General features: G+C 47.1%; 11 non-coding genes and 1 pseudogene across 11 annotated transcripts; 8 read left to right on the top strand and 4 right to left on the bottom strand.

Annotated features, from left to right (window-relative positions):
- Nucleotides 1–1,026: 1,026 nt before the first annotated feature.
- trnag-gcc (transfer RNA glycine (anticodon GCC)) lies at nucleotides 1,027–1,097 on the top strand. Its single transcript has one exon. It is a non-coding gene; the product is annotated as a tRNA-Gly (tRNA).
- Nucleotides 1,098–5,585: 4,488 nt separating this feature from the next.
- Nucleotides 5,586–5,727, bottom strand: LOC138226576 (U4 spliceosomal RNA). Its single transcript, XR_011184586.1, has one exon. It is a non-coding gene; the product is annotated as a U4 spliceosomal RNA (small nuclear RNA).
- A 1,306-nt stretch (nucleotides 5,728–7,033) lies between these two features.
- LOC138226562 (5S ribosomal RNA) lies at nucleotides 7,034–7,152 on the top strand (annotated as a pseudogene).
- A 636-nt stretch (nucleotides 7,153–7,788) lies between these two features.
- On the bottom strand, nucleotides 7,789–7,952 carry LOC138226567 (U1 spliceosomal RNA). Its single transcript, XR_011184577.1, has one exon. It is a non-coding gene; the product is annotated as a U1 spliceosomal RNA (small nuclear RNA).
- A 2,620-nt stretch (nucleotides 7,953–10,572) lies between these two features.
- Nucleotides 10,573–10,644, bottom strand: trnah-gug (transfer RNA histidin (anticodon GUG)). Its single transcript has one exon. It is a non-coding gene; the product is annotated as a tRNA-His (tRNA).
- A 201-nt stretch (nucleotides 10,645–10,845) lies between these two features.
- trnae-uuc (transfer RNA glutamic acid (anticodon UUC)) lies at nucleotides 10,846–10,917 on the top strand. Its single transcript has one exon. It is a non-coding gene; the product is annotated as a tRNA-Glu (tRNA).
- A 451-nt stretch (nucleotides 10,918–11,368) lies between these two features.
- Nucleotides 11,369–11,441, top strand: trnav-cac (transfer RNA valine (anticodon CAC)). The gene has a single exon. It is a non-coding gene; the product is annotated as a tRNA-Val (tRNA).
- A 1,421-nt stretch (nucleotides 11,442–12,862) lies between these two features.
- trnav-aac (transfer RNA valine (anticodon AAC)) lies at nucleotides 12,863–12,935 on the top strand. The gene has a single exon. It is a non-coding gene; the product is annotated as a tRNA-Val (tRNA).
- A 574-nt stretch (nucleotides 12,936–13,509) lies between these two features.
- trnah-gug (transfer RNA histidin (anticodon GUG)) lies at nucleotides 13,510–13,581 on the bottom strand. Its single transcript has one exon. It is a non-coding gene; the product is annotated as a tRNA-His (tRNA).
- Nucleotides 13,582–13,782: 201 nt separating this feature from the next.
- trnae-uuc (transfer RNA glutamic acid (anticodon UUC)) lies at nucleotides 13,783–13,854 on the top strand. Its single transcript has one exon. It is a non-coding gene; the product is annotated as a tRNA-Glu (tRNA).
- Nucleotides 13,855–14,305: 451 nt separating this feature from the next.
- On the top strand, nucleotides 14,306–14,378 carry trnav-cac (transfer RNA valine (anticodon CAC)). The gene has a single exon. It is a non-coding gene; the product is annotated as a tRNA-Val (tRNA).
- Nucleotides 14,379–21,202: 6,824 nt separating this feature from the next.
- On the top strand, nucleotides 21,203–21,284 carry trnas-gcu (transfer RNA serine (anticodon GCU)). Its single transcript has one exon. It is a non-coding gene; the product is annotated as a tRNA-Ser (tRNA).
- Nucleotides 21,285–22,949: the final 1,665 nt, after the last annotated feature.

Below are 22,949 nucleotides of genomic sequence, written 5' to 3'. Positions count from 1 at the left end.
TAGCTGTCTTTTAACGCATACAGAATTCATTCGAAATCATTGATTTCTCCAATTAACAAGGGTCCCTTAAAGGATGAGTCAAAGTAACGTCTAATCGGATTAGTTTCCTTAGAGCTGGTTCAGAGTTTGCTCAAGAGTTTACCTTTCACAGATGCGCAAAGAAGAATGTTGGGGGTGCACGCTTCAAGGCGCCTTACAGCTGTAGGGAGTGATTCGAGACGATTCATGGCGTGTGCTCGTTCCCATATATCGTACGACCCGGGATGCAGTGCTAGGATGACGTACAATACCGCTTGGGCACGTAACGGCGTTATATGCAAGTGCAGGACGTGAGGGTTTTCGTTTGTTTGTTTTGTTTTGCTCTGCTTTGCTTTGTTTTGCTTTCCATCGCGTTGGTAAGAGCGTAAATAAAAAGGCGATTCCTGCATCTACCACTAATGTAAGAGCTATTTCAAGTGCGACGTGGTGCGGCTTTTCAAATGCTTGTGGGCATTTCTCTGTTGTTGATTCTTTTTTTGTGTGTAACAAAGTGGCATTTTCATGTCCGGACGGGGAGACTTTATCATTCCGACATGAAGCCACCCTTAAGTCCTCTGAGGCGTGTCTGTCTGCAAGGCTTGTATTTTGGAAATGTTTTTTTGAAACGGAGAACGACTTTGAAATAGGCTTCCGCCGGCGCCTCGCGATCCAGGTAAGATTGTAGCAAGAACGCAGCTGCGGTGGGGCTTGCTGTAGTCGTGGCTGAGTTGTTAAGGCGATGGACTAGAAATCCATTGGGGTCTCCCCGCACAGGTTCCAATCCTGCCGACTACGTTGTCCGCCTTCAGTCGGTGTGTTTCGGCACAAGCAAAGAAGCGCGCCTCTTTGCTGTTCCTGGTGGTTTTAAAACGCCCAATCGCTTGTACCCGCTGCCTTGGAAATAAGTTCTTCAGCGTCCGCAAATGGCATTTTGCAGCTGGAAGCATATGTCGACGCGTTTTGCACAGAGCACCAAAAAAGCGTCTTTTTTGAAGGCCCAGGCACTGAGCATTGGTGGTTCAGTGGTAGAATTCTCGCCTGCCACGCGGGAGGCTCGGGTTCGATTCCCGGCCAATGCAGTGGCTTTTGCAGCGAGCGGCTCCATCACTTGCATCCCCTTGCAACTCGCAACTGAAAACCCACTGAAGCTAAGCAGGTGTGAGCCAGGTCAGTACCTGGATGAGGATGAGCTACAGGGAAAAACAAAGCTTCCAGCTGGAAGCGGTGTTAATGGTGCCGGCGGGGGGGCGCTCACCCTGAGGTCTGTGCGGGTCCCAATGCCCCAGTATAGTGACGGAGATGCTGTGTTGTAAAAGGGCGCTGTCTTTTGGATGAGATGTAAAACCGAGGTCACAGCGCTCTGTGGTCATTCAAAATGACCACCAAAACCTTTGACAAAAGCTCTTGGTAATTGATGGTCTTCAATAATGCTTCTCCTTTAGGTACATTTTAAATCAGCTGAAAAATGCTGTGAAATGGGGGGGCACTTCAGGCCAGTGTAGGATTTGGGTTACAAGAACCATGAAACTGCACGAGAAAGCCCGTACACTGAATTACACGGCTTTCTATTCAAAGGAGGACAAAAGAAATTCCCTGAGTTTGATTTTTTGCAGCACAGAGAGGAGCACTGTCGTGAGGCCGGTTAGCTCAGTTGGTTAGAGCGTGGTGCTAATAACGCCAAGGTCGCGGGTTTGAGCCCTGTACGGGCCAGGTCTAGGTCCAGGTCCCTGTTTGTGAAACAGGCAAATGACTGTCTCAGGGGCCCATTCCTCATTCTCAAGACACATGTATGCACTATGTACACCGTGCATTGAGCAATAGGGACTGAGTACACCACAGGTAAGGTTAGAAGTCATTCTGAGGTGCCACATGTGAGGGATACAGCTAGGCATCCGAAATGTAGGGTTTGAGACCCTTCAGGAGTACTGCATCCTCTGAGACAGACCCTGTTAAACAAATGATCATTTCTTTCGGCATTAGGGACTAAATATACTAAACATATGATGCTAAAATGTTATTTTCACATATATTAATGTAATAAATGATTGCTTATGCTTTATAAACAAATCTAATTCAAATAAAAGCTTAAGTTTTGTATTTATCTTGTACCATAGAACATGATTTTCTTTGTATTTCAAGCCCACAAAGTGTCCAAATGACGCACTACATGATATAAGGAAGATTATCACATGCATATCGGTATTATCTTTCTTATGAAAATGCATTCCTTTCATTACCTATTACTTTTTAAAATGAACTCAAATTGAGTATAATGTAATAATTTAAGTAGAATAGATTCTAATAATATAATGATCCAGTGTTTTGCACTACTTCACTGCTTCACTGCTCTATGCCATCTGGAAATAAATCCTCAGACTGCTTACTGCCCTGGGCATGTACCAATAAATTAAAGGAGCACATCTGTTTATCACTGCGTTGAAGCAGGAGACACACAGTCTCTGCAAACACATCCTAGATACAGTGTTCCAGCACCTTTGACCTCATCCAGAACGTATCATTTCTTGAAAGGGATTGCTGTCCGAATGCACATCTGAATCCCAAACAGAATCTCTAGTAAAATACGATCATTTGTGAAACAGGCAAATGACTGTCTCAGGGGCCCATTCCTCATTGTCAGACACATGTATGGAATGCTTTCACCGTGCATTGAGCAATAGGGATTAAAAACACCGCAGGTAAGGTTAGATGTCATGTTCTATGATCATTTCTTTCAGCATTAGGGACTAAATATACTAAACGTATGATGCTAAAATGTTATTTTCACATATATTAATGTAATAAATGATTGCTTATGCTTTATAAACAAATCTAATTAAAATAAAAGCTTAAGTTTTGTATTTATCTTGTACCATAGAACATGATTTGCTTTGTATTTGAAGCCCACAAAGTGTCCAAATGATGCACTACATGATATAAGGAAGATTATCACATGCATGTCGGTATTATCTTTCTTATGAAAATGCATTCCTTTCATTACCTTTTACTTTTTAAAATGAACTCAAATTGTGTATAATGTAATAATTTAAGTAGAATAGATTCAGGTAGGAAATATAGAGTCATGATGTTTATGGCTGACATCATTTCACATGGGTGAATTTTAAGCTAAGAAATAAAAACATTTACAATGAAGATACCATTGCTTAATTTTAAATGCCTTTAAAAAATAAATACCTCCTGAGAATAATTTGCCACTCCCAGATCCTTGATAAGGTACTGTTTGAATCCAATCAGGAGAGGAGCATCCAGGGAGTGCTTTCTATAGAGTCCAGCTTGGGCCACTCTCTTCCGGCCTGCTGATACTTTTTAACTACTCAGGGCCTGTAAGGATATAAAACACCGGTTTAAACATTTTATACCTATAAGACAAATTAGAATTTTAGTAAAAAATAGATACATCTGAAAAATAAAAAAGTCTTACTGCTGATAGAGTTCTTCAGAGCTCACATCTTCCCCTTCCTTATCCGCTTCTGTTTCAGTTTCTAGAGCAGCCTCTGGCATCTCTTCCTCCTGGACAGCGGCCTCTTGCTCAGGGCCGCTGGAATGCAGGTAGATTCTTTTCAACATGCTTTTACATAATATGTTGTAACAATGATTTCAAAAAGAAACTACAGAAGCCTTACACATACACGCCCTCTTCAAGTGAGCAGGAAGCTGATCAAGAGTATTCAGGTACATCTTGCACACCAGGGGAATCCGCGCGGGTTTCCTTTGAAAATAAATAATACCATCTGTGTATAGAAACAAGACTGATTTCTTAAATTATCCTTAATTTTCTCTCTCATAGTTTGAGCATAATGATTTTATTGCATTTATATAAAATGCAATAAATAAATAATGGTTTCATAAAAAAGTGAACACTTACTTGGTCTCAGTCACAGACTTTCCAATAGAAGCCATTGTGGAGTTCAGCAACTGCAGGTCCTAGAAGTGGGGAAAGAATTTTAAAAGAGAAATTGAATTACAATACAGAAGGAATGGCTGAGGGTTCACTGAAATATATAAATATACAAATTCCAAAGACTGAGTCCATATAGAAACAACTACCTTTCATTTTCAGTATAAGAAAAAAAAAACATTATCTTCCAAAGCATCATAAAATTGTCCCTTCTTCCAGACTCTACTTCTCTCTTGTAGTAGTATAGCAGACCTTTCCAGGTGAGCAGATCACAGAGTCCGAAATGAGCTTCCTCCATCAAGCAAAGTACCTGAACATGACTCTGTCATCATAAAAGCGCCCCTGTAATAAAGAAATTAAATCCGAAATCAAGAGGGCAGTTGCCTACTGAAATACAAGAAGTCATCAATTTTAACCTAGCAACACATTAAAGGCTGCATCTATACAAGTACGATTCTAGAAATGCTCACCAGATTACGTTTTAAGAAGGAACTGCGCCTCAGGTTCCGCCGAGATCTTAACTCGGATGGCAGGATTCAGAGTCCGGAGTGCGGACTGATGGCGCACGGAGGGTCCATATACTGTGGATCCCTCAGTGATCTTCCGCGTATTCAAACCGCCAGCGTGTGACTCCCCTGTCCCCGTAACCTCATTGCTCTGCTCTCTCCTCTGTGCAGCTGAGCCCGACTCACGGTAAAATGGAAAAAAATATGCCCTCGACGTGAGATTTATTCTGGAGCGAGCCAGTGTTGCGCATAGCTGCCTTCAAAGCAGTTAACCCAGGTTCGATTCCCGGCCAACGCAGTTGCGAATGTTTTCAAATGCTGTCATGAGCCTTGGATTGTGACTAGCAAAGCGAAGCCTTTTCAAAGAGCTAAAGCACTGCAAAACGGAATTGAAGGAGAATCTTACAGGGGATTCTGAGCAGTGTCTGCATACATGCAGTCAGATAAAGGTGCTGAAAGCTTGAGCTACTCTCAATGTCATGCTGCCCTTCCCCGGAGTAAATCTGTTACATTGAAAGAATGCTTCTGGCAGGTTCAAAAAGGGACCCTTGTTAATTGGAGAAATCAATGATTTCGAATGAATTCTGTATGCGTTAAAAGACAGCTATACACAGAAAACATGCAGGACACTGCTCATGATGTTTCCCGAGCCGAAACACAGTGCGTTTTTCCAAGCCATTTGACAAAGCCCACCCACTGAAAACTGCAGCAGATCATGTAAAGACGTTCAACTTTGTAACTACTGCACGCACAGGAAGCAGAATAAATTCCTCTTTTCAAACTGTCAAAGGTTTGCTTTGCGAACGCTGCAGGACATCGCACAATCTCTTTTGAATGGGGACAAACGATTTCTTATGGGGCGCAGTAAGTACAGACGTTTAAAATGCTCCACTCATGCCGACGATGCAGCATGAAGAAGCGCAACCTAACGTTTGACAGACAAAAGCCAGGCGCCGCTATGAGCAATATGAAATCATACTGACAGCACACGGCGTTTCGCGCTGACACAAAAGTAATCTCGACAGACGCTGTTCTCTGCATAAAGCTGAAAGAGCTAAAGAGCGTTTCTGTTGACACGTAACAAGCTCGTTTCTTTCTACCATGATATCACCGTGACCAAATCTGTCTTTAAACACCTTGCTCAGTCTCTGACGAGACTGTCAAAAATTGCTTTCGCCGATTGTATTGCAAACCGGCGGAAGCGGGGTATTGGGAAAAGTTTTCAACTAGCAATAATCGCGCCTCGGCTAAACCTCACAGGCTACGATACTGCCACTGCGCAAAGCTGACGGTTGCCAGGCAACCGCGGGGATCCTATGGAAATCGTTATCGATCGTCTCATGGCATGTCGTTGCTATAACGCTTCATATTTGTCGTCTTCTTCTTCTTCTAGCTTGAGGTTTTGAAGAATTTCATGACAGACAAGGGCTCCGTTGGGAACAAAGGGCGTTGTGAGAAAACCGTTGCTTATTTTCAGCAGCAGAGATACAACCCTTTAAATACAAGATGACAGAACAATGACGAAGGGCATGCCGGGAGGAACTCATGCACTACAGAGGAAAGGGGGCGGGCACGTACAGTTCACATTCAAGCCACAAGTACTCTTCTTGGATGTTGCACAAACAAATCCTAACGTCTTGAAAGCATTGCAGCATGTTTGTGTCCCACTTCCCGTGGCTGCGGGACGACTGACACGAACGGACAAACACAATCTGTGGCGTTTAGCGTGACATAGTCTTGCAGGCATCGTGCTGTCTCACTGCAATATTATACCGCTGGAGGAAACAGTCCATCTGGCCATGAAACTCATTTGAACGTCTAGCTACAGCAACTAACAATATCATGATTTATTCAGGATGTGTGGAATCAGCACGTCCCGGAGACAGCTTCCGAAATCGTGAGCATTCTCTGGTGGTAGGGGCGTTCAAGATGGCGCTCAGGTGGGAGGTAAAGTTTAGTGGTTGGGGAGGTTTTTTGGGGTTTTCATGACCTGAATGTTAATTTTTGCTTTTTTTGACTACAGAAAAATAAGGACTTAACACTAGTTGTTTAAACTTCAGTTATAATTGAAAGAAAAAACGATTTTTTTTTAGGTTTAAAAAGTCCGATATGAGTAACACTGGGAAAAGAAAAGAGAGTGCTGGGTCTTCGAAGGAGAACTCTAAGATACCTCAATCGTATATGTATAGCACTACAAAAAAATCGATGGCAACTAAAGGGAAAAGTGAAGCAGCTGCAGGGGCAGCAACAGGGCGGAGGCGCCGCGCGCCCGGCCGACGTGTTGGACCGGTGCGCTTTACGTGCTGAAATAAACACGCGAAAGCCCCGAAATGTTTCCAGAGTGCTGTGCACTGGAGGTTTTTGTCTGGTGAAGACTTGCCTGGTGCTCCTCCGTGCAGATTGTTTGTCCTCCTCCAGTGCGGGACGAGCCAACACAAGGGAGCGCATTCGCCAACATCCAGGCACGCAATGCGATTTGGAAAGCAGCTCCTTTCCAAAGAGTTGCACACGAACGATCCTTCAGTCCCGCTCGGGGGGCACGGAACCCCCGCCACACATAGCTTCAAGTAGCGAGTCAGGCGCCAGGGCTTTCGCTTACGGCCACACCACCCTTAACACGCCTGATCTCGTCTGATCTTGGAAGCTAAGCAGCGTAAGGCCTGGTTAGTACTTGGATGGGAGACTGCCTGGGAATAACAGGTGCTGTAAGCTTTTGCTCTCCCGGCCAGCAGGGGTCGCCGTTGGTGCCGTAGGCTTTGGGAGGAAAACCTGCAGGATGGAAAGGTGATCTATAGCCTCATCTCTAGAGATGTTTTGTTGCTGTGGCATGTGTGTGACCCATATTCAAAAAAAAAAACCCGTCTGTAAAACGAATATCGAAGCTGCCTCTAAATCTGCAAATGAAGATGAGTCGATAAACCACTCGTTTTTCGTATAACTAGACATTTATTCATTTGTTACCGATTTCATTCATTGAGCACGGATACAATAGAGGTACAGCCATTCACTGTTTGACATGTCTGCACTGGTACAGAACCGAGCAATCAGAAAACGGGTGAAACTGTCTTTAGACTCAGCATACAGTACCGAGGCCCCCCATGACCAAATAAAGGCTAACCTCGATAATCAGCCTAAAGAACGCAGACTACAGCAAAACGACCGACTTTGAAAAGGGAATGAACGTCCGGAAGGAGTAGTGGAACTAGCTTGAGATGCTTCTCCGGACCCCTAACTAAAAGCCAGCGAGAACCAGCAGCGGCGTCCACTCCTGTCGAACCGGGATCCTTCCGCAGCCACGCAGCTCGTGGTGTCCTAACCCTCCTGTATCTGATTTTGGACCAAGCACATCAGGGGAGAGCGCGAACGCAGTCCCCCACTACCAGAAATTATGCAGTCGAGATTCCCACATTTGGGGAATTCGCAGGGGTCAGCACAGCCGGAGTGCAATGGCCAAGCCTCGCCCTGGGTGAACCTCCTTCTTGATCAAGGTATCTCCCCTGCCAGGTAAGTATGAGTTAAACAGGCCCCTGCAAGCGGCCCGCACCCACAGCACAAATCGCGCAGCCTAGGCCACCTCCTCGCCCCGCACGCCACCGCCTCCTGCTGGGCCCACTCTTTCACACACTCACACGCCACACTAACACTCAAAAGTGTGGGCAAAACGAGAAAACGAGCGCGCCGTTTCCTACACATCTGCAGTCGCCGTTGCGCATTCGCAGCATGTCCCGGGATGCAATTCGGCCTCATTTGCATAACTCCAGACCGGCAGATCGCCACGCAAGCTCGCGACGTGCGCCTGCCACACACCGAACAAACCTTTTCAGCAATTTCCCAAAAAACGGGCCTGCTCGCCTGCCCACAAGGCTCCGTCTCTTACCTGCTCTCCAGAGCCTGCTGCCTTCTGTGCTTTTCTCTCGGCACCGCTGCAGTGCACACAACTCCTGCAGCGGGAGGGGGGGAGAAAGTTCCCGCGCTCCGCCGCAGGGAAGGCTCGCTCCGTGCGCACACGTCCTTTCGATGCCAGTCCAACAAGTGCTCCGCATTAGCTGCGTCGGGGCTCCGGCGTGTCGCACCTCACCTCACCTCGCACTGCCCCCTCCTTGAATGTCTGCCGCTGGGCATGCCCCGCTCTCCTCCGCCTTATCTTATCGCGTGTGAGCACCGACAATGGCCACAATGCCGGGGAATGGCACCTGTAAAGTGTTAATTGGTGCACAGGAACAGCCCGTCTCGTCTCGGGGGGGCAGGCTTCAGAGACAATACAGCAAACACAGCGGGGCGGGGGAAGAAGACGACACCACACATGCGGGTACATTCAGCTCCGGCGGGAACGAGACATTTGTCGGTCTTTTCAAGTGCCGAGAGCCGAGCAATCCTTCACTTGTATCGTTTCTCCCCGGTGACTAGATCTGGCCCTGCGACTCTCGACTGGGCTCACCCCCGGGGCAGCCCAGCAGGTGTGAGCCTGGCCGGCACCCGGGTGGGAGATTCCACCCCGGAAAAGCTCCGGTTGCTGCTGCTCCTGCAAGAGGTGTGACTGGGACCAGTAGGGAGCGCTCACCCTGCGGGCTGTGTGGCTCTCTTACGCCCCAGCCTCCTGATGGCGACACTCTGCTGCACAAACAGGCGCCGTCCTTCGGGGGAGGCGTCAAACCGAGGTCCCGACCCTCCTTGGCCATTAGGAAACCCCAGGGCGTCTCTCAAAAAGAGACGCCAGGGTTGTCCCTCTGGTGTTAGTGCTCCCCTTTACCCATCAGTCGGGGTCTCCTCCTAATCCCCGTCTCACCTGTAACAATCAATGACGAGGCCCCCCTGTCCGTGAGATTTAGTACTCGCGCAAGAGACCGGGGGCAGAGCGCGAACGCGGTCCCCCGCCCCCCACAAAGTGCGCGCTCCGGACTAATGACTGAACGAGCCTGGTGAATACTCATCACGTGGCACAATGAGAGCGTGCAGTCAGCTGTCCAAGGCAGCAACCTCATTGCTCGTTCAAAAGAACACGTACTGAAAACTCATCACCACTATGTCGTAAATGAGCACCGCGATCGCTTGTTGTCATGCGTCCTTACTTGGGAAATGCAGAAGCAAAAACTGCCCTCTCTCAGCCACCGAAACGTGTGCGGCTCGCCTTGCACTCTCTGCGCCTCGCATATTTATGGAGCTGTCTGCTCTTCTTTCTGTTGAAGTACGCAAGTTACGGGGCGTACTGCACACTATGATGTGCTCAATGACAGCTTTCAAAATTTGAAAACTATGAGCTTCATTGCTCAAGTCGAACGAATGTGGTTGTTACGCAATTGATGATCAAACGCACATATTCTAACGATGCGTGAGAGTATGTTCTAAAGGTCCCTGGCTCGATCCCGGGTTTCGGCATTTTGTTTCATCGCGCCCTTTGTTTCTCTCTCCAGCGCCCTCTGCCTAAAGTGACGCGTCCCTTTCTCAGCCCGAAACGCAAGCGAGACACCAGCAACAGTCCCTACAGGTTTCCGTAGTGTAGCGGCTATCACGTTTGCCTAACACGCGAAAGGTCCCCGGTTCGAGACTGGGTGCAAACAGCTTCTTCTTGCACGCTCCTGCACTTCACAGAGGTCTTGAACCACCAGTCATTTGTTCCCAATGTATTTCCGGTGCCTTCATGCACTCTTGTACCAAACACATGTTTTTTCTGTACCTGGAGCCGATCATTTGCAATTGGGCTGTGCCGACAGACCAAGACGAGCTCTGTCGGCTCAAAAGCAGCGCAACACCTGCGAGAACAACAGAAAGATTAGCATCCAGCGGGGGCTTCTTAGTGAGCCCAAGATCTAATCAAGAATCGACTCCAGAAACAGGGCTTGGCGCATTGTTCCATACTCCGACCACTCTTGGAGTAAACAGGTCCCTCCTGGTCTCTGCATGAAATGCACTTTCCTGCGTTTGCTTTGGTGTAACTGGCTTCCCATGCATGGGCGAATGTGAAGAAGATCCTTAGTAAGTCATTGAAGAAACCCGAGAAGAGGTCGGAGTGGTCTCTGTCGTTCATCAACGATCCAGTCAGGCAGTACTCCTCTGTAAAGCGCCGTTCGTTCACATCAATTGGCTTTTTTTTGCCTTCATTCGTGCAAGTAGTAAAAGCAGACGCCCCTATTCTGCCGTGACCCGGATTCGAACCGGGGTTGTTGCGGCCACAACGCAAAGTACTGACCACTATACGATCACGGCGAGTTACCGATACACACGTGGCAGGGCGGAAAAGGCTGTGCTCTCTTCGTGTGACATAATTCGGGAAAGTCCTGACGTTGCATTTCAACTGAGCCCCAGTATACATCGACCCTTCGACACTCTGAGTGACAACTCTCTTGCGTGTTTTCTCATATTTATGTAGTTTGCTTGCATGATGCCCGGAACAGCAGGGTTGTGCACTCCCATATGGTCTAGCGGTTAGGATTCCTGGTTTTCACCCAGGCGGCCCGGGTTCGACTCCCGGTATGGGAACGTGTCAATTTTGCCTCCTGCTTTCCAAAAGATCAGCACTGTGTACGAAGGAGCCGCATTAAAACTACTCAACGTGCAAAACGTGCGAGAAGAGGGGGCGCTTGTTTCCAGCCGAAACTTCTCGCGTGTGAGACGAGCTGACCATCGCTGCAGGAGGTGGGAGGGTCACTCTGGTAGACAGGGCTGACCTTCAGCAATAGGATTTATACTCTCCAAGATGATATTTGCACTTTCTGGAGAGGCGATTTTCTCCACTTCAGTAGCCCGATTTCGTCGATTGCGTGGAGAGGGCTGTAGAATGTGGCGCCGTCTTTCCTGCTCCGTCCATGACAGGCATGCTGGTCTCTGGAGAGAGAGCATGGTCCATCAGCGCACCCCAATAAAGGCACTGGAAGCAGCTGAATCGCAGTGGCGAAGCTCAGCGCTCGGCCGCTGGGCACATCTGACCACAGTTTCCGTAGTGTAGTGGTTATCACGTTCGCCTCACACGCGAAAGATCCCTGGATCGAAACCGGGCGGAAACAGACCAGACTTCTTCTGTCGCCACGCACAAAAGGGGATTGGGGATTCGCCTAGTGCTGTGATCGAACAGACCCACTCACCTCTTAGTGTGGCGGGATCTGCACAGTGCATGTCGCAGCGCATCCTGCTTTCACTTCAATGCGCGTCCTGATGTACCCCGGTCTCCCGCGTGACAGGTGGGGACAGGTGACAGGTCCACGTGACAGGTCCTATACTAACGAGGAAGACATCACTCTCTCCGACCCCCGGCATCGTGTCCCGACCCACCGTGCTGGAAGCCGACTCGTGCTGTGATTCCTTTACGGAGCAGAAATGACATCCGAGGAGCCGAGAGATCATTTCAGCATTTCGCGTCTGAACGGAAAACACAAACGACCAACTCGGAATGACTTGCTTTGGACGCTTTTTTTAAAGCGTTCTTTGTGCACGACAACTGCGCCGCCTAGCAGATACAAATGGGTTGTACAACTTTGAAGTAGCAAATGGAAGAGGGCTAAGCCTCCTCTCTTTTAGCCCAGGTTCGATCTGTCTCCCAGAATCACCAGGGCGCACGCACACACACACACCCGTGCCGTTGAAGTACTCTGCTTCATTTCTAAGGGCAACTCAACATTCACTCCTACCCCGAGTGCAGAAAAGACAGCGTCTGCAGCAACAGCAGCTCAGGTCTCTGCACAGGAGCTAAGCTGCCCCCATCTCCTCTGCTCTGCGGCTCCTACGGAGTGGAGTCCTGCCTGGAGCTGTGTTTGCAGGCGGCGGCTCCCCGCACCCTGTCTGTGCGTCGTGTCCAAGAGCTCCTGGGAGGAAGAGAGAGCCCTCCGACTCGGGGGCTTTTCCACGGTCTGTGTGAGGAGGGGCGGGTGTGTCCAGCAGCTTATCGAGCGGAAGCCTGGGGCGGCGGAGAGCTGTGATCGTGCAGACCTTGAGGTGTCACCTCTTTGTCTGCTTTCCCGCCCTCCCTCCGCCCAAGCTCTGCTCCAAAGTAGCCCGGCAACCCCTCACACCTGCACGTGTCACAACCTAAGGTGTGGTCATGAGACACCCATGGGGTGTTGTTCTGTTCTTGCTAATTGTTTCCTGCCCGTCGCAGGCAGGAGTCCATGCGAGGAAGATGCGCTGGACAGAGCTCAGAGGGCGCACCTGGGTGGCTTTCCTTCTGAGTGACGTTCCTGCAACACTCTCACGCTACTCTTGGTGCACTCATGCCGCAACACAGGAAGGCTGGAGCAGGTGGCTGTGGGCTCTGTGCACCGCCGAAAATAGCTCAGCTGGGAGAGCGTTAGACTGAAGATCTAAAGATCCCGGGTTTCGGTGTTTTGTTTCATCGCGCCCTTTGTTCCTCTCTCCAGCGCCCCCTGCCTAAAGTGACGCGTCCCTTTCTCAGCCCGAAACGCAAGCGAGACACCAGCAGCAGTCCCTGCAGGTTTCCGTGGTGTAGCGGCTATCACGTTCGCCTAACACGCGAAAGGTCCCCGGTTCGAGACCGGGCGGAAACAGCCTCGTTTTGCACGCTCCTGTACTTCACAGAGGTATTGAGCGACCGGTCATTTGTTCCCAATGTATTTCCGGTGCCTTCATGCACTCTTGTACCAAACGCACGTTCCTTCTGTATGCGGAGCCGATCATTTGCAATTGGGCTGTGCCGACAGATCAGGACGAGCTCTGTCGGCTCAAAAGCAGCGCAGGACCTGCAAGAACAACAGAAAGATTAGCATCCAGCGGGGGCTTCTTAGTGAGCCCAAGATCTCATCAAGAATCGGCTCCAGCAACAGGGCTGGGCGCATTGTTCCATTCTCCGACCACTCTCGGTGTAAACAAGTACCTCCTGGTCTCTGCTTGAATTGCACTTTCCTGCGTTTGCTTTGGTGTAACTGGCTTCCCCTGCATGGGCGAATGTGAAGAAGATCCTTAGTAAGTCATTGAAGAAACCCGAGAAGAGGTCGGAGTGGTCTCTGTCGTTCATCAACGATCCAGTCAGGCAGTACTCCTCTGTAAAGCGCCGTTCGTTCACATCAATTGGCTTTTTTTTGCCTTCATTCGTGCAAGTAGTAAAAGCAGACGCCCCTATTCTGCCGTGACCCGGATTCGAACCGGGGTTGTTGCGGCCACAACGCAAAGTACTGACCACTATACGATCACGGCGAGTTACCGATACACACGTGGCAGGGCGGAAAAGGCTGTGCTCTCTTCGTGTGACATAATTCGGGAAAGTCCTGACGTTGCATTTCAACTGAGCCCCAGTATACATCGACCCTTCGACACTCTGAGTGACAACTCTCTTGCGTGTTTTCTCATATTTATGTAGTTTGCTTGCATGATGCCCGGAACAGCAGGGTTGTGCACTCCCATATGGTCTAGCGGTTAGGATTCCTGGTTTTCACCCAGGCGGCCCGGGTTCGACTCCCGGTATGGGAACGTGTCAATTTTGCCTCCTGCTTTCCAAAAGATCAGCACTGTGTACGAAGGAGCCGCATTAAAACTACTCAACGTGCAAAACGTGCGAAAAGAGGGGGCGCTTGTTTCCAGCCGAAACTTCTCGCGTGTGAGACGAGCTGACCATCGCTGCAGGAGGTGGGAGGGTCACTCTGGTAGACAGGGCTGACCTTCGGCAATAGGATTTATACTCTCCAAGATGATATTTGCACTTTCTGGAGAGGCGATTTTCTCCACTTCAGTAGCCCGATTTCGTCGATTGCGTGGAGAGGGCTGTAGAATGTGGCGCCGTCTTTCCTGCTCCATCCATGACAGGCGTGCTGGTCTCTGGAGAGAGAGCACGGTCCATCAGCGCACCCCAATAAAGGCACTGGAAGCAGCTGAATCGCATTGGCGAAGCTCAGCGCTGGGCCGCTGGGCACATCTGACCACAGTTTCCGTAGTGTAGTGGTTATCACGTTCGCCTCACACGCGAAAGATCCCCGGATCGAAACCGGGCGGAAACAGACCAGACTTCTTCTGTCGTCACGCACAAAAGGGGATTGGGGATTCGCCTAGTGCTGTGATCGAACAGACCCACTCACCTCTTAGTGTGGCGGGATCTGCACAGTGCATGTCGCAGCGCATCCTGCTTTCACTTCAATGCGCGTCCTGATGTACCCCGGTCTCCCGCGTGACAGGTGGGGACAGGTGACAGGTCCTGTACTAACGAGGAAGACATCGCTCTCCGACCCCCGGCATTGTATCCCGACCCACCGTGCTGGAAGCCGACTCGTGCTGTGATTCCTTTACGGAGCAGAAATGACAACCGAGGAGCCAAGAGATCATTTCAGCATTTCGCGTCTGAACGGAAAACACAAACGACCAACTCGGAATGACTTGCCTTTGACGCTTATATACCTCTTAGTGTGGCAGGATCTGCACAGTGCATGTCGCAGCGCTCCCTGCTTTCACTTCAATGTGCTTCCTGATGTCGAGTCGTGTGCCGTGCGGAGGCTCTGAAAGCGAGAGCAATGAAAAGGTGCACGACACTGTGAAATAAACATAAATAAACGCATATATAACGTCGAAAACACATCTAACACTAGGAGTATACAGCACTCTGCACAGTGTACGAAGTAAATTATTTTCGCAGTAATTAATTATATTTACTATATTTATTATACACGTGTAAATTAATTACTGCGAAAATAATTTACTTCGTACACTGTGCAGAATCCCGTATACTCCTAGTGTTAGATGTGTTTTCGACGTTATATATGCATTTATTAATGTCGTCGATTTTACGGTTGCAATTCGACGTTGATTATACGTCGAGGCGACGTATATATACGTATAGCCGTATTTTCGCCGTGAATATACGTATATTCGACGAATCAATGCCCACAGCTTGGCATACAAGGGTTTTGCGGAGGGGTCTTGCCACCTGCCTGAAAAAAAAACAGTAAAATGTTTGAGTGCCTATAGAGTTTCTATTTTTATTTTCTTGAGAAAAGTTGATACCATTTCCTGGAAACCCCGTCCCCCATCAGTGCGCGGTGCCCGGGGAAAAATCTGTAGGGGGGCGTCTGAAATTCTGAGCGGGGGTGATATTTCGGTTGAAACGGAGCTGTACGGTGCAGCTACCCAAATGAAATCTCGCAGCTATGCCATTAATTAGTGCTTTATGATAGAAGATATCGACTAGCAATCTGGTATTTGCGATGAAGTTCAGTTTCACATTTTTCGTCACTCTCACTGGAGAGTATTGCCTGGAGCGAAAAGTACCATAAGCGTTCATTTTTGCAGCTACATGGACGTTCTGAATCGTTAAGAAAAAATGTTGTAAAACCAACAGAAAGCACAGACTGCTATAACTAGTCCTAGTTATATAACGATTTTAAGTATAATGATAAACTACTGCAAGGAATCGGTCCACCTGAGCAAACAGGATCGTAATGTTGACACTCAATAACGACACTGATATGTGCAGTTCCTGGACGGATAGCCCTCCTGCCCATCAAACAGACTGAGTGACTGTTCGTGTCATTTAGTGTTGTCTGACCATTGACAAAGTACAACTATTTTTTTAGGGCGCAAATTAAGTTAGGTAAATCTTTTTGCCCAAAACTGAAGGGGCAACATTCCCCCCTCCCCCCGTGATGCCAGGCCTGTCCCCATCCTATTCCATAATGTCATTATATATAATACCATACAACAGTGACCGATCCTTACTAACTACATGCGTTAAAATTGCACATCAGCTCATAGCAGGGGGCACATAGCCGCGATGTATTATCAATGTTATATTTCAACCATAATATCGACAACATTAATAAACGCATACGTTGAGAAAATATCGAACCCAGCATATTTTCCGGTTATATACCACAATGCATTGCTAGTATTCGTTGGTCACAATTTTGGACACGTTTTTCAAACGTAGAAGTATATCCGCAAATATCTCAGCAATCCTCTTTTGACGAGTAAGTATGAACAATAATAATACTATCTGAATACATACAGATCTTTCTTAATATTATTTTGATTAAAATAGTACGTGAATAAGCAAAAAATGGCACATAAAATAGTGTGAATGGGGAAGATGACACAAAATCGTTTTGCCGTTTCTCTATTCTTATTCTATGTTGTACTTTCAAACTTTGGGTACTCTTTAATTAGGACAGACTTTATTGCTCAACTGCTATGATGCAAGCCAAATTTTATACATTTATTTCAGTTTTGAGCTTAGTAAACCGTTCACTTTTTAGATTATACTAAAGAAGATATTCATCATCATTTATTTGGGAAGTAATATTATATAATTTTCTCCTAGCTGCGGTGCTGAAGTCCCACCCTACATCAACAGAAAAAGAAATAAAGGAGCATGCAATGTGTTACTTGAAGAATGCATATGAAAGACAGGGGGCCAGGAGATCTGGACACTGAAAATAATAGGTTTTTGGTTCTAACTGTTAGGACAATTAGACAGGGTTTGCAAATAGTGGAAAAAAATCATCTTAACTTCCATTGTAATATTTTTTTTTCTTGGAAATATAGAAGTTGTACATTTTAAAATGTATATTTGAATCAAAATGTGGTTTTGAGTTAGTGTGTTAATGTAATTAGTTTTGTGTTTGTCATTACTATACTGTATATTGCCATGTTACCAGAATTTGTAGCTGAAGTTTAAGACTAGTTGTGTTTTTTATGATTATTGCCCATATGTTGATTGTTGATTGATTGTATACAATGTATAATTTGAAATACATATGTTTCAGGTGTGAATGTGTATTTTCAGAATACATTTCTAAATCTAATCATTGGCTTGGTTTACTTGTTTCTACACCTATAAAATCTATCTTTGATGTATAATAGACCTCTACCCATATACGTATAATAGACCTCTAACCATATACGTATAATAGACCTCTAACCATATACGTATAATAGACCTCTAACCATATACGTATAACAGACCTCTAACCATATACGTATAATAGACCTCTAAAGTTATACGTATAATAGACCTCTAACCATATACGTATAATAGACCTCTAAAGTTATGCGTATAATAGACCTCTAACCATATACGTATAATAGACCTCTAAAGTTATCCGTATAATAGACCTCTAACCATATATGTATAACAGACCTCTAACCATATACGTATAATAGACCTCTAAAGTTATACGTATAATAGACCTCTAACCATATACGTATAATAGACCTCTAAAGTTATACGTATATTAGACCTCTAACCATATACGTATAATAGTCCTCTAAAGTTATCCGTATAATAGACCTCTAAAGTTATCCGGAACTCCAACCATATATGTATAATAGTCCTCTAAATTTATCCGTATAATAGAACTCCAACCATTTATGTATAATGAACGTCTAAACATAGACGTATAATTGACGTATAACTTTAGACGTATATTAGAATTTCATTCTAGACGAATTGTAGACCACATTTAGACGTATAAGGTATGCGTTTAATAGACGTTTATTATACGTCTTTTGCCCACTGGGTGGGCTCCAGATGCACATGGAAGCAATCAAGTGTTTCATCCGAGCTGTTTCAAAGACTGCCCAAGAGCTTTCCTTTCACAGAGGCGCAACGATTAATGATGGGGGTGCACCCTTCAATGCGCCTTACGACTCTAGGGAGTGATTGAGACGAATCGTAGCGTGTGCTCATTTCTCTCTATTCCCCGTGTTGCAGTGGTAGGATGACGTAAATTACTGCTTCGACACGTAACGCCATTATAATCACGTGCAGGAGCTGAGGGTTTTAGTTTTGTTTCGTTTTCCATGGCGTTCGTAAGCGCGCAAATCAAAGGCAAGTCCTGCGTCTAACACGAACGTAAATGCTTTTGAAAGTGCAGTGTGGTGCAGCTTGTAAAATCCTTGTCCACATTTGTGGTTTGTTGATGTTTGTTCTGTCTGCCAAAGTTGCATTTTGACATCCGGACGGGGGGACTTTATCATTTGAACGTGAAGCCAGCCTTAAACCCTCTGAGGTGTGTCTGTCTGCCGGCACGTATCTTGTGAAAGGTATTTTTTTTTAACGGAGAGCAACTTTAAAAAGGTATCCGCAGCCACCTCGCAGTCCGTGTTTGATTATAGGAGGAATACGGCGGTGGGGGGCTCGCTTTTGTCGTGGTCGAGTGGTTAAGGCGATGGGCTCGAAATGCGTTGGGGACTCCCCGCGCAGGTTCGAAACCTGCCGACTCCGGCGTCTGCCGCATGTCGCCTTGTGCCTGCGCGGCAGAGGCGAAGTGCCGCTTCTCCTTTCCTGGTACTATAACAACGCGAAATCGCTTGGACCTGCTGCCATGGACATCAATTCTTCAGATAACCACACACTTTTCCTTCGCACCTCTGGTGCTCTGCTTATGCCTTTGAAAACCTAATGAATAAAGCTGAAAGAACCGACACGATATGTAGGTGCTGGTAAAGCACGCAGTAAAGAACTGTTAACAGCAAGGGTTTCAGTGGGTTAACTGAGGAGAAGGTGTGATCGCTAATTGTTGACTTTTTATTTGGTGTTAGAAACACTCTTACTGTGCATGACGTGCAACAAATGTAGCCACAGAAATTGCATCACGCTTTCATGTATGCTATTGCAAACACCAACGTTCCCTAGATAGAAAACCGAAATAGCCGTGGGTTTGCTTGCTGGTCTGAAGGATCTCTCTTCGAATCTCTATCATTTGTCAATGGAAGTAAAAGGCGCTGCAATCTGATACGTTCAGAATCAAACCCGCAGCTGTTGTTCGACTTTATTTCTTGACTAATTACAACTGAGTGTCGCATGAGCAGTTACATAAACTTGTCTGGTATATTTGAACACAAATGCCGTTCTTCAATTAAAACTAACAGTACATTGTCAGGGACATTCAGTTCTATACAAACAAGAGACAGACGAGAATATTTCTACCGTTCATGTGGACTACGTGTTGACTTACTGATCGGAATAATTGAAAGGTTCGGGCTCATAGCCGATGCAGTGCGTGCTAATTAGAACAGCAACGCTGAGCTCTCAGCACCGTACTGAGCCCAGGTGTTTTTCTAAAGCTGTCAGGTGCAGTTCATTTACATGAAGGAAATCTCTTACTGGGTACGATTACAATGCAGTAAGTAGCACAGACTACGTAGGGAGTTGCCCGATGCGTTTAAAAACGACCCGAGCCAGGCAGGCGTCAAACCTGCAATCTTCTGATCCGTAGTCAGACGTGTTATCCATTGCGCCACTGGCCCTGGTGTGACACTGCAGGACTGTAACCCAGTGAGATCAGCACTGCAACTAGTAAAATATTACCCCCGGTCCATTTTTTTCCAAAAGTGAGAAACACCTGTTTTCTACATTTTGTCTGTTTTAAAACCATATCTCTTTAAACCAAACCAAGACTTTGTCTTTTGCACTGATATTCTGATTCATTTCGATTTCAAAGAAAAAAAAAACATTATCTTCCAAAGCATCATAAAATTGTCGATTCTTCCAGACTCTACTTCTCTCTTGTAGTAGTACAGCAGACCTTTCCAGGTGAGCAGATCACAGAGTCCGAAATGAGCTTCCTCCATCAAGCAAAGTACCTGAACATGACTCTGTCATCATAAAAGCGCCCCTGTAATAAAGAAATTAAATCCGAAATCAAGAGGGCAGTTGCCTACTGAAGTTCAAGAAGTCATCAATTTTAACCTAGCAACACATTAAAGGCTGCATCTATACAAGTACGATTCTAGAAATGCTCACCAGATTACGTTTTAAGAAGGAACTGCGCCTCAGGTTCCGCCAAGATCTTAACTCGGATGGCAGGATTCAGAGTCTGGAGTGTGGACTGATGGCGCACGGAGGGTCCATATACTGTGGATCCCTCAGTTTTCTTCCGCGTGTTTAAACCGCCAGCGTGTGACTCCCCTGTCCCCGTGACCTCATTGCTCTGCTCTCGCCTCTGTGCAGCTGAGCCCGACTCATGGTAAAGTGGAAAAAAATATGCCCTCAACGTGGGATTTACTCTGGATCGAGGATAGATGTCACCTTTTTATCGTTGAACAGGATGTATGTGATGTGGCGACTAGGTTCAATTTTGTATCCTTTTAAAAGATTAAGGACTGGGGTGAGCGTGATTTACCACCCTTTCAGCTAAGAACCCGACATGAGCACCGTTTAGGCTGCATAGACTCGGTCGTCTAACATTGCTGACTTCTTTTTTTTTGCCAGCCGCTAGCGCTGATTAGCAATGTTTGTATTTCATGTTTTGCAAGTTGCATCCATTTTAAGAAAAACAAGTCGTGTTAAAGACAGGAAATGAATACTTGCATTTAATTAAGTCTAGCTGTAGGCGGTTGTCTGTAAGGACCAGTTCTGTTCGAGAAGACAGAACAAAGAAGGCACCACTGGGATTCGGACTCAGGATCTCCTGTTTAAGAGACAAGCGCTTTAGCCAACTAAGCCACGGCGCCCCGGGAGGGGTGTCCTTTTGCAGCCATTTGGACACACCACTCAGACACATCTGCATTCGGTGTGTGCTCCGCCTGCTCGCTGAGCAAGTTGCCACCTTTACATACAATAGCAACATCGACACCAAGAGAAAGGATGACAAATGGCTTTTATCTGGAACTTTTCATGTCCAAGGAGCTCAATGTGCTTTCTGTGTACAACAGGGCCACTGAACTCCACACTGGCCACTGAAGCACAGCAGTGGCTTGCTGGCTTGACATCTCCCAAGGAAAATGTTGAAATCGCATGTGGAACAGGAAAAGGACCCTCGAGTACGAGGGAAAAAAAAGAAAAAGATCATTTGGAGCGCGCCAACCCATGTCTGGACAGCCCAGTTTCATCGACGAGGTGGCCGAGTGGTTAAGGCGATGGACTGCTAATCCATTGTGCTCTGCACGCATGGGTTCAAATCCCATCCTCGTCGCTCTCTACGTTTGACGTTGGCCCTCCTTTTGTTTGCTCCAGTACTAGAGCCTTACATTTTCTAGCGGTGGCTGAACATGGTATAGTAGGCTAACGTTGGTATCGACCAGTGGCAGTAACAGTATTTACGTGCCGCTGCTGCCAAGTGGCTCTGGGTTGAGACCGCGTTTTCACTTACTTGCAGCACAAACGGAGAAAGCGATTTTTGACAGTCTCTCGTGAGACTGCGCTAGGTGTTTAGGGATATACTGAGGGATCCACAGTATGTGGACCCTCCGTGCGCCATCAGTCCGCACTCCGGACTGAGAAGAAGACAGGCTGAAGAGTGACCCCAACAACTTTCACTCTCTCTGAGACAAAGCAATAGTCAATTCTGGAGCTGCTATTCCTCCCTGACCATGTATATCCTGCTGTTGTGGGATATATACATCTATATGTGTCTGAGAGTTTAAAGTCTTGAACTAAGTTTTGCAGGGCCAGTGAGCTGGAATCCAATTTTATCGGAGAGCTAGACTGCCTGTCTGTGTGCTCTAAGATACAATTAAAATCCCCTCCCACTATCACTTCTGTGCTACATAACAATAGGGGGGAGAGTGCCTTGAGTAGCTCCACCCTTCCTCCCACGTCAGTAGGACAATACACATTGATTAGCCGCAGGTTAACGGTCCCCCATTCCACATCCACACACAGCAACCTGCCATCTATGACCCTCTGAATACTTTTCAATTTGAAAGCCCATCCTTTGAAAAGAATGGCCACGCCAGAGGCTCTGTTGTTATTGTCCCCTGACCAAACAGAAGGCCCTTTATCCCACCTATCTTCAAAGCTTTTATACCTTTCTTGATAGGCTATAGCACACTTCTGCAACATCAACACATCTCTCTCTCTCTGCTGGAGGTAATCAAAGACAGACTGGCATTTAACTCTGTCATTGATACCTCTGGTGTTAAGAGAAATTATGTTTAGAGCCATATTACATAAGAAAGTGGAACCAGTCTTTACAAAACACATTTCTCTTCGGTCTCACCTGTTACCTTCTTCTTTTTCTTTTTCTTCTTACCAATTTCCTGCCAGCCATCCTCTGAATGAGCCTTCATCAGGGTGGCAGCAGTAAAAGCATTCACGGAGTCCATTTCAAGGAAGGGGGTAGAGGGAGGGGTGGAGGGGTTCCAGCTGTCCCCATCGCCATGCTCTCCTTCCTCCTCGCTCGGGGAGAAAACAGAGTCATTTTTCCTTTTCCTCAAGTCCAGCTCCTGGGAGCACTGAGGGGAAAGGGGTGCAGCCGATGCACCAGTCTCCTCTTCCCCCTCACCCACCAGCTGCTGCAGATCCTCCGTGATGGACTGGATGGAGGAGAGGAGGGCATCTGTAGCACTTGCAGAGTCTGAGAAAAGCAGCTCCGCTGAATCCTGGGTATCCTCGCTGGACCCGCTCCACCGGGGGGCCCCACACTGGCCCTCGTTCTGAGGAGCAGGAATGGGGGAGGGGTCCTCGCTGTTCTCGGGGGTTTTCAAACCCTCGTGCTTGTCTGGTGCAGTCTGCGGTTGTGGGGGCGTAGTGGATTTCTCTTCCACCGGGCCCAGAGCCACAGCAGGACTGATCCTGGCTGGAGGCTGAGACTCTTTGTCCAACAAGGGTTCTTTGTTTGACTTGTTGTTTGCTTTGG

This window comes from Lepisosteus oculatus, unplaced genomic scaffold (assembly GCF_040954835.1).
Source record: "Lepisosteus oculatus isolate fLepOcu1 unplaced genomic scaffold, fLepOcu1.hap2 HAP2_SCAFFOLD_138, whole genome shotgun sequence".
Taxonomy (NCBI): domain Eukaryota; kingdom Metazoa; phylum Chordata; class Actinopteri; order Semionotiformes; family Lepisosteidae; genus Lepisosteus; species Lepisosteus oculatus.
This window is presented reverse-complemented; position numbering and strand designations above follow the sequence as displayed.